The following is a 13,779-nucleotide window of genomic DNA, read 5'->3' on the forward strand; positions in this document are numbered from 1 at the left end:
CTAAGCAGCCTCTCTCAGCTGCTGCTGTTCCTGTGCTCCTCCAGGCTTTTCCCTCATTCTCCCTCCTTCTGCAAGGCTACTGTGACACGCCTGAGCAGAGCAGCGGCCGGCACAGGCTCCTGAGGGGCCATGCCCGCGCTGAGGCAGCCGCCGGCAGCGCGCTCATCCTCCCACCCGCATGTGCTGCCATGCAGGTCCTGCTTTCCCGCCGCGGGCGCTCTCATTAGCTGCCCAACAGTGGGGGCAGAGATGAGGGCACTTTGATTGGCTGCTCGTGGCAGGGGTGGGGCCTCACGGTGTGAGGGCGGGGCCTCATGGTAAGGGCGGGGCCACAGTGTGAAGGCGGGGGCTGCGGTGAGAGGGTGGGGCCTCACGGTAAGGGTGGGGAGCATGGTGTGAGGGCGGGGCCTCACGTTGAGGGCGGGAAGCGGGATGTGAGGGAGGGGCTTCATGGTAAGGGTGGGGCCATGGTGTGAGGGTGGGGCCTCGCGGTGTGAGGGTGGGGAGCACGGTGTGAGGGCAGTGTGAGGGTGAGTGACACAGTGTGAGGGTGAGTGACACAGTGTGAGGGCGAGGGACACAGTGTGAGGGCGGGGGCCACGGTGTGAAGGTGGGGCCTCACACTGAAGGCAGGGGCCACGGTATGAAGGCGGGGCCTCACGGTGAGGGCACAGGCCACAGTATGAAGGTGGGGTTGCTCAGGGCCCTGAGGCGGCGGTGGCTCAGGGGGTTTGGTCAGATATTCTGCTGTTCCCGGGAGCCAGGTGCTCTGGTGAAGGGTGAAACATGAAACGTCCGCTGGTGTTCTCTAGAAATGTGATCTGTATGGTATTCATCTCAATGTTGTATTTGTTCGAAGATAATGTTGGCCTCAGAATACAGTGTCAGTGCCCTCTTGAGGAATAGCCTCACTTTGCCTTACATGTATCTTGCTAATGCTATGCAACAAACTTTCAACAACACAGTTCTTAAACCAGGGAAAGGTGCCTTTACTGATAATAATGAATAAGCCCTACTACCTTTATTGATGGCTGACTTGAGTTCTTCATAATTATATTGGCTTTCTGCATTAATGTGTGATCTATAATATTTTGGAGCCATCCCATACTGTTTATTTAATTAGTTTGCCTGGCCTCTGTATTAAAATCTTTCTGCATCTTGAAAAGTAATCCAATTTCCCAAATACCAGAAAGATAATCATATTCTGGATGAATTTTGGAATGATTTTTAATATTCTACTTGTCTATGCCATGGTCATTTTTCTACTACAGTAGTGGTAATAAATTCATCAGTGCTTAAAGAATTTCTGGAGATCTGTCCTCAGCAATGAGCTGTTTTTATTGAACTGTACAGCTTAAACACTGACTATACAGTGCACAATTAATGAAAACAATGTGTACTTCAGTGCATGTCTGTGTGGTAATGCTAAATACAGAAACACTATCACAGAACTCAAAAGAAGGATGCACTTTTCCTCTTGTTTTCAATGACTGGCAGCAGCAATGGGCTGGAAAATTAAAAAGGAAAAATAATAGGAAAGGGCAACTTGGTAACTGAAAGCTAATGTAGAAACTTTTTTTAATAAGGTGCTCATTTGGAGTCCTATTCTAAACCTCCTTTTTTTGTAAGAACTATCTCTCTTCATGTTGGTATCAAAATTCAAGATCAGTTTTCATGAGATTTCACACCACCTCCTTGTTCATGCAAAGCTGTTCAGTTCTCAAACTTGTTCTTCCTGCAACCCCTAAACCCTGTGCATTGAATTCACTCAATTTTCAACAATATGTTATGGCCAGATTGTTCAAGGGTTCTTTTTATCATTATAAAGAGAAGTGGACTGTACTAAAAAATATTTGAAATTATGTGGAGACCTGACTGCGAGTATTTAGTGGGTTTCAAGATGCAGGTGTTGGAGTTGACTGTTATGAATGTCTGGAATGTTACTGATAGTAAATCTGTAGCTGTGAGGAATGTAAGCTTTTTGGAAACTATTTTATTCCTAGTAGACAGATTTCAACTGGGGAGGAAGGGTGAGGTGATGTCATAAACCTTTGCTTCTGACACTGTTTTTCATATTGAATACAAGAGGTAGTCTTTGCAAATGAATGCTAGGTGATATAGTTACCTTTAAGTGCTTATGCCTATTGAGCATTTCCTCACTTGTAAAATCTCTTTTTACTCACTTGTGTAGTTTCACTTCTCAGTTGTTTGCTGCTGGTTTTTCAGGTAATGACCTTTTAATTCTTCCTTTGTCTATTTGCTTCTGTGCTGATTCAGAACTGTCAGCTTGGGGCCCTATCCACTGTCTGCAGTTCAGCACATCATGGACATTTTTATAGAAACTGTTGAAATTGTGAGATTCTGCTCACTTCACTTACGTGCTTGGCAGCAGTCCCTTCATGGGTATAGCTGTTGTTTTTCCTCCCTACTGAATGTTCCAGCTCTTGCAGTGTCAGTTCCTTCACCAGCCATCTGTCTTGCTGGCTCACTCACTATCTTAACAGCTCTCCTTCCCAGACTAGATGTAAGTCCTAGTGAGTATGCCATCAGCTGGTAATTTTTTATTCAGAAGCTTTTAAAACAATTGTTGCTGCACATGAATATCCTACATTTCAATCCTCTAGATCTCATCCTTGGCTCTTAATTGTTGCTTTCTTCTGCATCCTCCTTTTTACAGGTTCCTTTGCAAGTTGTTTGTCTATCACTTCACTTTTTTTTCCTGAAAATTTTAGAGTAATTTTGTTCAATTTGACAGTTTGTCCCTGAATTCTGTCTGGGGGATTGCATGTCTGAGTGCAAGGAAGGCCTAATCCAGTTCTGTTTGTTGTGGCACAGTAACTCCACCATCACTGCAAGAAGCATCTAAGCAGTTTCAGACATTACACAAGTCAGGTAACAGCTCCTGAGAAGTGTAAGACTGTTACCTTTTGTCAATAAGTTAGATAATAACTTCTCTGTGCTGGTATCAATGTTACAGATAGGATAGATTGTCTTGTAGCTCAGGGGCTGGCATATTGCTAAACAATCTAGCAATCTTTTTGATGAAAAGTTCTATTTGCTTGTAAGCCAGTCAGGTCTGGATGCAAAATTACTTTATGAAGCCCTGAGAGTACAGTATTCCTTATTATAGTAGCAGTTTGGTTTATTTTTGTACACTATACTTGCTTTACAATCTTCCAATAGCTAAGATTCAGCTAGTGTTGAGAGCTTTATAAACAACTACTTGGGTTTAGTGCAATTTTCAGTTGTAGAAATGAACCACACAGATAATAATTTCAATAGAGACACAGCAGCTTTTCTCCTTTTTAATGTATATTGGTAATCCTTTCTCAGACCTTCTGCTCCTTTCCTGGACAAACTCAAATATTGTTTATTGCTAGTGCCAATTAGTCAGCCAAGCATCTGCAGCTGGCAGCTGTCCACAATGAGGAAGCCCCAGAAGATTAAAACTCCCAGCTGATTTGCATGTTAGATGTCATTGTTTGTAATCTTCTGGATTTCTTCCACACTTAATGTTTCTTCAAGCTAAAGAAATCTGAGTGTGCTTACAGTAATAACTAATAATTAGTGAGATGGATTTTATTTCCCACTGTACTTTAGACCTGTCATTTAATGTCTCTCATGAGTGGCTGTCCATCTGAGAAAGGTTTGCTTCCAAACTAAACATTGCCACTGAAACAGGTCTTCTCATGCTGGTACAAGTGTCTTCATAATACATTCATAACTTCTGGGCTAGAAAGTTAAATCTGTATTATTATATTGGTAACAGAATTTATGCCAGTGTAATGAGTAATTCCAGTGGTACAGAAAAGTTTTACCAAGTTAGACAGTGTTTTTCTGCCATTGCTCAGGCCTTTTTTTCCTTTGTGCACAGAAATTTAAAACATTCAAGACAGCAGCATAGACAACAGTGAGAGTAAATTAATTTCTTTTCTGGCTTTGTTCCAGGCAAATCAACTCCCTAACTCCAGAGTGTGACTTCCAGTAGGAATGTGACAGCAGAGATTGCCTCCAAAACCCTATTAAGTGAGGTACTCAGGTGTGATCATGGCAAGTCATATGATTAAATATAATCAGCAGAAGCAAAGAAATTTGCAACTGTGCAAAAATCTTCAACACTGAACTGGTTATTAATATACTTTTTCTCTCATTAGGTGAAGCTACAGATGTCTTATGCTAAGAAGAGCAAGCATCCAAATCCAAGGAAGCTGCAGAGGAAACTGGTGAGCTACAACTTATCTTCCCTTCTTGTCAGCAGGATATGCTCTGTGGTCTGGGTTCAAGCCCAGCATTACCCCATGAACATTAAGGAATGTCGTTGTTGTTAGGTGAACACGCTGCCTGTGATAATTTACTCTGCTTGAAATAACTTGTAAATTGGTTTGAGAAGAATAAAACTATTCACCAGAATGTGATTGGAAGGGTTTTTTAAGAGCAAACAAAATCTACTTACATGCTAGGCTAGATGGAGCTAGCTACTACTTAGCATGCTATTAACTAAAAGGAATCTCAATTAATTCCCTCTTAAAAAAAAAAGTTAGGCCTCACAAGACTTCAGGATTTCATGCTTTAAATAATCTCAGTTACCAAAGAGAATTCCTAACACACCAGCTGGAATTCCCACCAATATAGTTAAGGAAGTGTGAAGTGAATAAAAACCTCAATTTTTATATTAGACTAAGAAAATCTTTCCATCGTGGCTTTAGTTTCATCATAGTTTTTACATTGTATTATAGTTAAATAGATTTACATTTTATCAAAACTATGTGAGCAAGTCACACGCAGTTGGCCAGAAATGCTCATTGTAACATCCTAAAGTAATAGGAGCATCACTGTGTAGAGTTTACTATTCTTTTTCATACTTTTTAAAACTGGGCATGGCATGCTGTTCCATTCACCTATAATGTGTTCAGTAAGAAGTTAAATTAAGTGACTTTACATATTCTGTAAAAGCAGCTGCGGCACAGATCTGAAGGTTCTAGAGGTAAGTTCTGAATGGAGAAATCTGGAGCTGGGCCTTGCAGTGTTGTCAGAAGCTCTTCAGAGGCAGATTATGAAATTAGAGCTGTAATCTCTGCCTGACATAGGGTTAATATGAAGCCATTCCAGGACTGAAGCTGTTTACTGGTTCTTCCATCTGTCAGGATTTTCCTAGCTTCTATGGGAAGGAAATACATTCATGTGAAACTGAGATTGCATGGAGGAAAACTTTCTTTGTGGTGTGTTAGGGTGCCCTTTTGAAGAATTGTAGGTAGCTGCTGGCACACCACCAGGTGAAGGAGTGAATGAGCATAATGGATGTATTTATTTACAGTAACTAAACAAAACACAATTTCCTTTTCCTCCTCTTGGGTGTGACATTTGAAACTTGTTTGTGCAAGAAAAAGCAGTGTGAGAAGTAATAGTCAAAAGCATTTATTCATGAGGAGAATGAGACACTGACATTGGGGAATTTTTTTGTTTTGTTCTTTCCTTTAGGACTGGGTTTAACTGACTAAAGTTTAATGTGTAAAATCTGCAAGGTTAATGTATAAGCTACACTTGAAGGACCTTGCCATTGGGAAATAATGAAAGCAAGCATTGTATCAGCTGGCTGAGATGAACATCACATATCTGCTGTAAATTACTTGTGAAGGCTGTCTTGGAAAGTCCAAAGAGCCAAAATTAGAAAGAACACTTACTCTGTGCTGACCTAGTGGTCTGGTAGGGTAGGGTTCTGTATCTAATCATGGATTCTTCTGTGTTCCATAGCCTTTTCTTGAAGGACTATTGCAATTAGCTATGTGCAGCAGCAGTGTTTGTGCTATGCATCAGAGAAACTTTCAACAAATATGTCTATGTTCAGTAAAGATTTAGCTGTGCCTGCACTTTTTCACGTTATGTCCACAGGCTACATTATGTCTGGCTTTGGAAGGCATAAAGAAGAGGATATTGGGCTACAGCTGAGGTTCTAAGAAATTATCAGGAAACTGTTTTTTAAAAAGTTGCAAATACCTTCTTCTGTCACTCATGTTATCTGAAAGCTAATAGTTTAATATGAAAGGTGAAATGGCAAATTCACAGTGAATAAAAATCCTTTTATAGCCAAGATATTCCTATTTGTTTACAGCAACATATACTGGAATTAAGTTTGCCAGGCTGTGGTAGCCAACTTCCTGTGCTTCATTTCCATTGTACATTGTCCTTTCAAAGGAATGTTTATCATATAGCTGATACCCTGGCAGTAAACAGAGTAATTTACATAATTGCACCTTATCAGGACTAGATTCTTTCAGTGATTTTTCCAGCTTTGCTGTGGGAGTAAGGAAAGTTTCCCCAGGACTAGAATCAATGAAGGGCTGGTATTACACTATAGAGTCATTTTTACTTGCTCTGTCTTGCCATGCTTGCAGAGTAACAACAGCTTAAAGGTCTATCATGAAAAGGGGTTGTATGTGCAGGGATCCCCATCTCCAGCCTGTGCCAGCAGTGTCTGTATCCACCTGCACAGGAATTCATATTGTCAGGGTCTCTTCTTCCCTCTCTTCCTCTCTCAAAGAGGCACTAAGGAATTCCAAGAGAGGTTTTATCCTTCTTTTCTCTCCCTCATGGCAACAAGAGAACACCAACTGCTCTCCATCCTCTGACTAGATCTACTAACACATACTAATTCACAGAGAAATAATAAACTTAACAAGATTCTTATCTTTCTTCATTTTTCACTGCCAGTTCCTCAGCTTGGATAAGAGACTCCTGTCCATGCAGGGTTTTCTAGACTCTCCCTGTCTTTTCTTTCTGCAGGTAGGGTCATGCATGGAGTTCAGTGAAGGACTCCTAGAGGAAAAGCTATAAATTTCTGATCTCTCATCTGTATGGCAGTGCTGATTCCACAGAATTAACTGTGATGAAGTAGTCAGGAACTGAGTATTTTTTCTTCTACTCTATATTTGAAGTGTTTCAGGGCACACTTATAATTCTGATGTATTTTCACTTGTCATTTCTCACTGAGACAGAATTTCTCATAATGTTTTCAATGACAGACAGTTCTGATTAGCCATATGGGAAGGATGGAGTAGCTAGTACAGAAAACTACAGCCCCTCAACAGATAGCTGCTTACATTCCTTAGATATTATCTCCTCCCAGAAAGGGTTAAACTCTACTTTTTCTACAGACAGTAATTTCTTAGTAAATAGGAAAACAAAGTTTCACAGCTTGCTGATCATGAATTTTCCTGCTAGCCTCTTTGCAATGCAATTACCCAAAAGAAATCGATGGAATTTTACCCCTTTATCCAACATGGCTGTATTAATGTTTGGAGTAAGTGAAAGGAATAAAATGACCACTTAACTCTTCTTTTGGCAGAGAAAAGATTGAAGCAAGACATCCTGTTTAAAAGTGAAAAGCTTTTACTGTGCTTGAAGCACACTATAGGTGGGAAAGAGCTAAAAAATCACCAAAACCCTGTTCTTAAAGCAAAACTGTTAATCAATGTTAACTCATTTAGAAATAGTCAAGAGGGACAGATGGAATCCAGTTATTATCTCTCTTTTACTTGAGTCAGTTTTAAAATATATTGAAGCTTGTGTACTTTTGAGTGGCAGATATGGCTTGTCACTTTAAAGGGTATTTTTGCTATTGTTAATACTGAAATAGATTGAGGAACAGCAGTTAACAGAAGTCTTAAGTACCTCAGAGAAAATACTTCTCTTGCATTTATTATCTCAGCTTTCAGATTTAAGCAGCTATATGTGGTTAAACTTTGCAATTATGTAACAGTAATAGAATTCTGTTCAAGTTGATGCCTTTTAGAAGACAAGGGAGTGGGGGTGGGGGTGTGATTGTGCAGTAAACCCACGTTAAACTTTTTTCCTTAACTGTGCTCCTTGAGACAGCAATCAGCTACCCAGAACAGAGCCCAGAACGTGCTCTCTGCAGTTTGCTCTGAACTCAGAGTGCATCTTGTGGGTTTTTTCCCCATAAGACAGTGATATATGTCTTAGCATGGATGTAATTCATTTTTAAATCAGAATTTCTCAGCCTATGTTGTTTAATTGTTACCTGTTCCCTGGTAACATAGTTCTAGAGTAAACAGCCTCTTATTATTTGAAGAATATGCATTTCTAATTATCTCAAAACTGAACTGAATTGTTAAATCTTGTTTTTATTCTGTAGTTGAGCTGTGTCATAGGTCACACACTACTTTCCAAAGTGCAAGTTTCAACAGATGCTGTGTGAATCATGTTAACAAAGGGCACCTTTAAAATTAATTTCTCATACTTTTAGGATGCCAGTTTTTCTGCTTTGTGTTAGCAATGCTGAAGTTTTAATGCACTTCCAAAGCAAAAATAGCAAACCATGTCACCAGAGCAACTCTACTGCAAATGTAGCAAGAATAATCCTTTTATGCTGGCACAAAGATAAGTGGACAGACAGAGGTTAAACTTCTTGTGAATGGAATATTGGTTGTATATAGATTATTCTTTTATAATTTCTGAGACATCTTGGTTCCAAATTTAAAGAAGACTGTATAACCATCTTAAATGGAAACTAATGGAAATTCTGTTTGTTTCAGAAATTTTCAATAATTTGGTCCTGTGTGTCTCATGTGGAATACCTCAAGTGTCTGTATTTGCAAATTTTGTCAAGTTGTATTTTTGAGGACAAGTAGCGAGAGATCTAAAAAAACCCAAGTGTAATTTTTTGATAGCAGACACAGCCTCAGACACATCTCAAAAAAAGCAAAACAAGAAATCTGAAAAATAACAGAACGAATTGTTTTGTGCACTTCTTGCAAACAGGTGCTTGTCCAGGCCTATCACCTCTGCTCTGTAAAACAGCAGGTGAGTGAAGAATGCAAACTATCAAGTATTAGGCCACAGAGAATAATCATCCCTGACAGAGAAGCAGGCATTCTGCCCAGGCACTTACTCCCACTGAGGAGACTGGGGTCAGCTCACACTGAGCTGTTCTTTAAACATGCTTGTTAAACCTCAAACTTGCAGCACAAGATTCAAGACTGAGAGATTTCTCAGTCTCCCTCACATTCAGTCACATTTTCTATAATCATGAAATTGCTTGCTCCTGCTTTAACTCAAGAGGGTGTTTGCTGGTCACCTCTTTAAGGTGTGACAGTGTTCTGTCTCCTTTAGAGTAAAAGCTGAGTGCTGACAGCAGAGCCCTCAAAGGGCAGTATGTGCATGACCAAGTCAGGAATCACCAAAATCTGGTGACTTCCCAGTGGATAAGTACAAGTGTATGTGCAGGGCTTGCCCTCTGTCCCATAGTTTTCCTCTTCTTGTGCCCATCCCAAGCACTAGAAACAAAGCTGAGTAGAACTTACACAAGGAGGAAAATCTTGTATTCATTGTGATCTACATAAATACTGTCTCCAAACTGCCCATTTCTCAGAAACTACTTGTTCAAGACAAAATAAAATGGAAGTGGATATTTCTGCAAATCTTGTCAGCATTATGCTGTCACCTCAAATTATGGATTGTCCCTTTTACAACAATGTCACAATTCAATCATAATCTAACATTTTCCCAGATTTTAGAGTGGCTTTGACCTATGAGACATGAAAGTACATGATTATAGCAATATGCCTGGAGTGCAGGTACAATTTTCTTCTGTTAGGGAGTGCTGTGGAGAACTTAAAACAAATGCTTAAACATTACAGTCAAATACTTAGAAGCTATACCTTCAAAAATCACTGAAAACATTACTTGATACTTTAAGCAAGTCACTGGGATTGCTCCTTTTTAGTTAGCAGGCCCTTTCCTCTAAAATGAAGCAGTACATAATTGCTTATTGCAGTGTGCATTTAAATGCCTTTTTTAAAGAGTAGACTTGGGAGTATCATATAACAATTTACAGGCATTTATGGGGATAAGTAAAATCTAGTTATGTTTAACGCCAAGAATTGCTAGAATTCAAGTAGAAAATTGGCACTACACAATACATAAAATTATTTTTTCTGTTTTTAGAATTGTAAAAAATACATGAGCCATATCAGCCATATCTAGGGGACAATATTAAAAAGATGGTTTGGTAATACAGAGTACTTTAATTCTCCATACCATATAATGGTGTGTGTCCTGTCATTCTCCCTCATACAGACAGCAGTTAAAAAGTCTCTGCTTTTCTAGAGCACATGTTGATTATTAACTATAGCATTTTTGTACAGATTGTCCATATAAAATTTTTTTAATCCTTAAAAAGCCCCTACCCTTAATGTGTTGCTGTATAGTGTGATCACAACAGTGGCTCTGACATAAAAATATATCCAGGTCAGGTTTCTGGGCAAGTCTTTTTGAAAAATAGACTTTTACTGAACTGTAATGGAAACATTTCCATGACTTCAGCAGTCTCCTTTGGAAGTTAAAATAAACATTTCCACGAAGAAATTGCAACTTGAGATTTAATTTACTGTGCTGAAGTCATGATAACTGGACACAGAAAGTTGCAGTGAATGCTACATTAGTAAAATATTGATTGTTCATTGCCCAAGCTGCCATACAAGTAATTAGCAGAAATATTCTATTTGCAATAGCCTTTAGCATAAACAATGTTGGGAAACACAAGAGTCCTTTTTAATATATTTTGGGAAGCCCAGATTGTTGGCTCTATTGAAAGCATGCTGCAGTGGCTTCATTAGGACAAAGCAGCTTTGTCTTTGTCCTAACTGACCAGGTAGAAATAAGAATGTGGCAGCAAGCACAGAGTCTGGGTTTATGAATTATGGCAATGTAGGGGTGTGGTCAGAGCATGCTGCTTAGCTTTTCTCATATTTTAGTGGCTTCCTGAGGGCTCTTGCAGGCAGCAGCAACTGCAAACATAGAGCTGAAACATCTACAACATCCTTCTGTTATAAAGCCTCCTAATCCTACCCAAAAATGAGAACCTATGTTAAGGTTTAACAGCGTCCCTTTAAATGAGAAGCAAACTGCTACAGTGAGACATTCAGCCTGGGTTAGGCAGAGTATGCTGTGGTTACCATCACTAAACAGAGCTGGATCTGTTAAGATCAAAATGGTTGACTTGTCACTCTATAGTAATTGTTCCCTGTGGAAAAAATTCAATAGCATCGCTTAAATCACACATAGTGATCACGTGCTCCGAGGCTTCGATGGTTCTTAGACTGAAAGGCAGAGGTGGGGAGGAGCTGTGTCAGGAAATCTAATTCTGCTGGTGTGAGGGGAAGCTTGCCTTGCACACAGTCATGTGCACAAATTGATTTTTAATTTTACAGTAAAGCACTATTTTAATTATTAACTCAATTGATCCCTAAAAGGCTACTGTTAAAAGCCAGATGTTATGCCTCTGCATTTCCAAGGTGCATATTGGAAGGAGAGCTTTTGGATGTGAGATGACTGTCAGACTGCATTCAATCTATTCAACTTCTTTTTATTACAGTTAATCTGCAGCTTCTATAAGACAAATTGAATGCACACTATCTTAGAAATTAATTACATACCTGAACCGTAATTATTAGTACAAAAAAAAAAAAAAAAAAAAAAAGAAAGCCAAGACAATGAAAATAATGAAAATGAGAAGGACTATGTTTCTGTCCAGACTGGAGAATCTTTAATATTATAGGAATTTATGTGAGTCTCACGATTTTGCCTTTTAACACTTACCTTACTGCTACCTGCAATTTTTTTTTCTGGCTCTTTTCTTCTGACAATGATACAGTAACATAGGGAGAGGAGATACTTAATACACAAAGAAATTCTAGATACAGGGCAGAAGTAAGTTAAGACAAAATGCTAAGAGTATCCTAATTAGACTGCATTGGATTTTCTAAAGGAAGCATTTTTTTAATCTTAGTTTGGTTTTTCAGTTTCTTTTGAAAATCAGCACAGAAACTGTACAAACTCCTGCTCTGACTCCATGCAGTCTCCTGGGTTAAACTTTTCTCACCATGTACACCTGAGAAAAGTGCTGAGTTTCTGTTTTGCCAGGCTTCCCCTTCCCCTGCCACTCTCAGAAGGGTAAGTTAACCTGTCTTACCCACAACACAAAAAGAGTGCAGCTGCATCCTACTCAATTTAGGGTGAAACAGTCTTTTGATAGCTCAGGAATACTCATTGATCCTGTGACAGAAGGTGCTACACATACAAGCACTGAAGAACACTTGCTGCTTGATTATGCATGGTTAATACGCTTGCTCAATTCCCTATTCATCAGCCAGCACTAAGAGGAAGCCTGAAGCATCAGGCATAACAGCACAATGCTTGGCTCTAAATGACTTCATGTAGGATGCGACTTGCCATTTGGCCTTAAATACAGTGGATTTTTTTCCTCTCTTCTTCTGACACCTTGTCACAGAAACACTGTGGCTGCCACTCTGACCTTCTGCTGCTTGTCCTAGCTCTTCAGTGGGGCTGGTAATCCACACGAAAAGAAGTAAGAATTCATTGCAGTGCAAAATCTATACAAGCATTACAGTTAAGGAGGGTACTCAAGGAAACCATTTTGCAGGCTTGACTATAGCACTATCTTACCTGTATGACAAACACATCTTTTCCCCTGCTGAAGCATGAGAATAGCAATGTGATTCCATGATTCCATTAATATACGTAGGGGTATTTTCCCCCTACATCTAAGTACAGATATTTGCAGTTTACCAGCCATCCCGCTCTTCCCTTCCCCACTCCCCGGAAACTAAAATAGCGAAACTACTCAAAAGGCATCTGGACCGCACCGCTTTGTTCCCCGCGGTCCGCCTCGCGGAGCTCGCTCCCTGCACACAACTCGCGCCTCCGGCAGCCTCCGGCTCTCGGCTCGGCAAGAGCCCCCCGAACCGGCAGCTCCGAGCGGGGGGCGGGCGGAGATGCAATGCGGATGGGCGGGGAGGGAAATCTTTACCTGCCGCCTTCCCCCGCGGAGCCAGGGGCGCCTGGAGCTGCTGCATCCACGCCGGGGCGCGGCGGGCGGGCGGGCGCTCAGAACGCCTGGCGGAGGCGGCTGAGCGCCGGGGCCATGGCCGCACCGGGGAGCGGTGAGAAGGGAGCGCCGCCGGAGCCTCCGTAAGCCGCGGGGAGACTCAGCACCTGGGCGCTGAACAGCTCCACGGAGCGCCACGGGCGGGGCCGGCGCCGCGCTCCCGCCCCTGGGCGCGGGGGGGCCGCGCTCCGCCCGCCGCGCTGCGGCCGCCCCGCCCCGCCCCGCTGCGCTCCGCGGGGCCCCGGCCCGGGCGGCGCCCGAGCGGAACGGGCGGCGGTGACCGCGCTTCCCAGCCGCCCCGCGGAGAGGAGGCGGCTTCACTCCGGGGACAGCCGGGAGGTGTAGTCCTGGCTTGCGGAGCGCCGAGAGCGCCGGCTCGCTCGGGCGGTGCCGGGGGCCGCAGCGCCGCTGCCCGGGCGGGAGCCCCCCCGGGAGAACGCCTGGAGCCTCCGCCCGCCCGGAGCCCGCGGCTGCCCCGCGCCGGGGTATTGGCACTGCGGCGCTGCGCTTTGTGTGGAGACTTTCCAAAATGTTTGATTCTGCCCTTTTTTGGTGGGGGGAGAAAAAACTTCTTTTTGGTACAGGAAAGCACAAAATCTGCTATCTGCAGCCTATATGAGACAAATTGAATGTATGCTATCTTAAAAATAAATTACATATCTGAACCTTAAGCAGAAGTTAAAAAAAAAATAATAAAAGCCAGGTTGCTGAATATTAGAAGTGCAATCTTTCTGTTCAGACTGGAGAAGCTCTAATAACATCAGAATTGCTGCAAGTCACATTAACTTGATTTTAAACTTGCTTTACTGCTCCCAGCTATTGCCTTTCTGGCTCCTCTTCTGGTTTAATATGGG

At 41.7% G+C, this 13,779-nt stretch overlaps 1 protein-coding gene across 1 annotated transcript in view; it reads right to left on the reverse strand.

Moving 5' to 3' along the window:
- The window catches only part of SMPD3 (sphingomyelin phosphodiesterase 3), a 103,639-nt gene extending 90,635 nt beyond the window's left edge, over positions 1-13,004 (reverse strand). The window contains exon 1 of the mRNA XM_054296272.1: positions 12,848-13,004. The gene's annotated coding sequence lies outside the window, so the exon portion shown is untranslated. The remainder of the gene's footprint in view (positions 1-12,847) is intronic.
- Between the last annotated feature and the right edge of the window lie 775 nt (positions 13,005-13,779).

The sequence above is a fragment of the Melozone crissalis genome, unplaced genomic scaffold (genome assembly GCF_028551555.1).
Source record: "Melozone crissalis strain CALT ecotype California unplaced genomic scaffold, PUWL_Pcris_2 ptg000007l_1, whole genome shotgun sequence".
NCBI classification, from domain to species: Eukaryota; Metazoa; Chordata; class Aves; order Passeriformes; family Passerellidae; genus Melozone; species Melozone crissalis.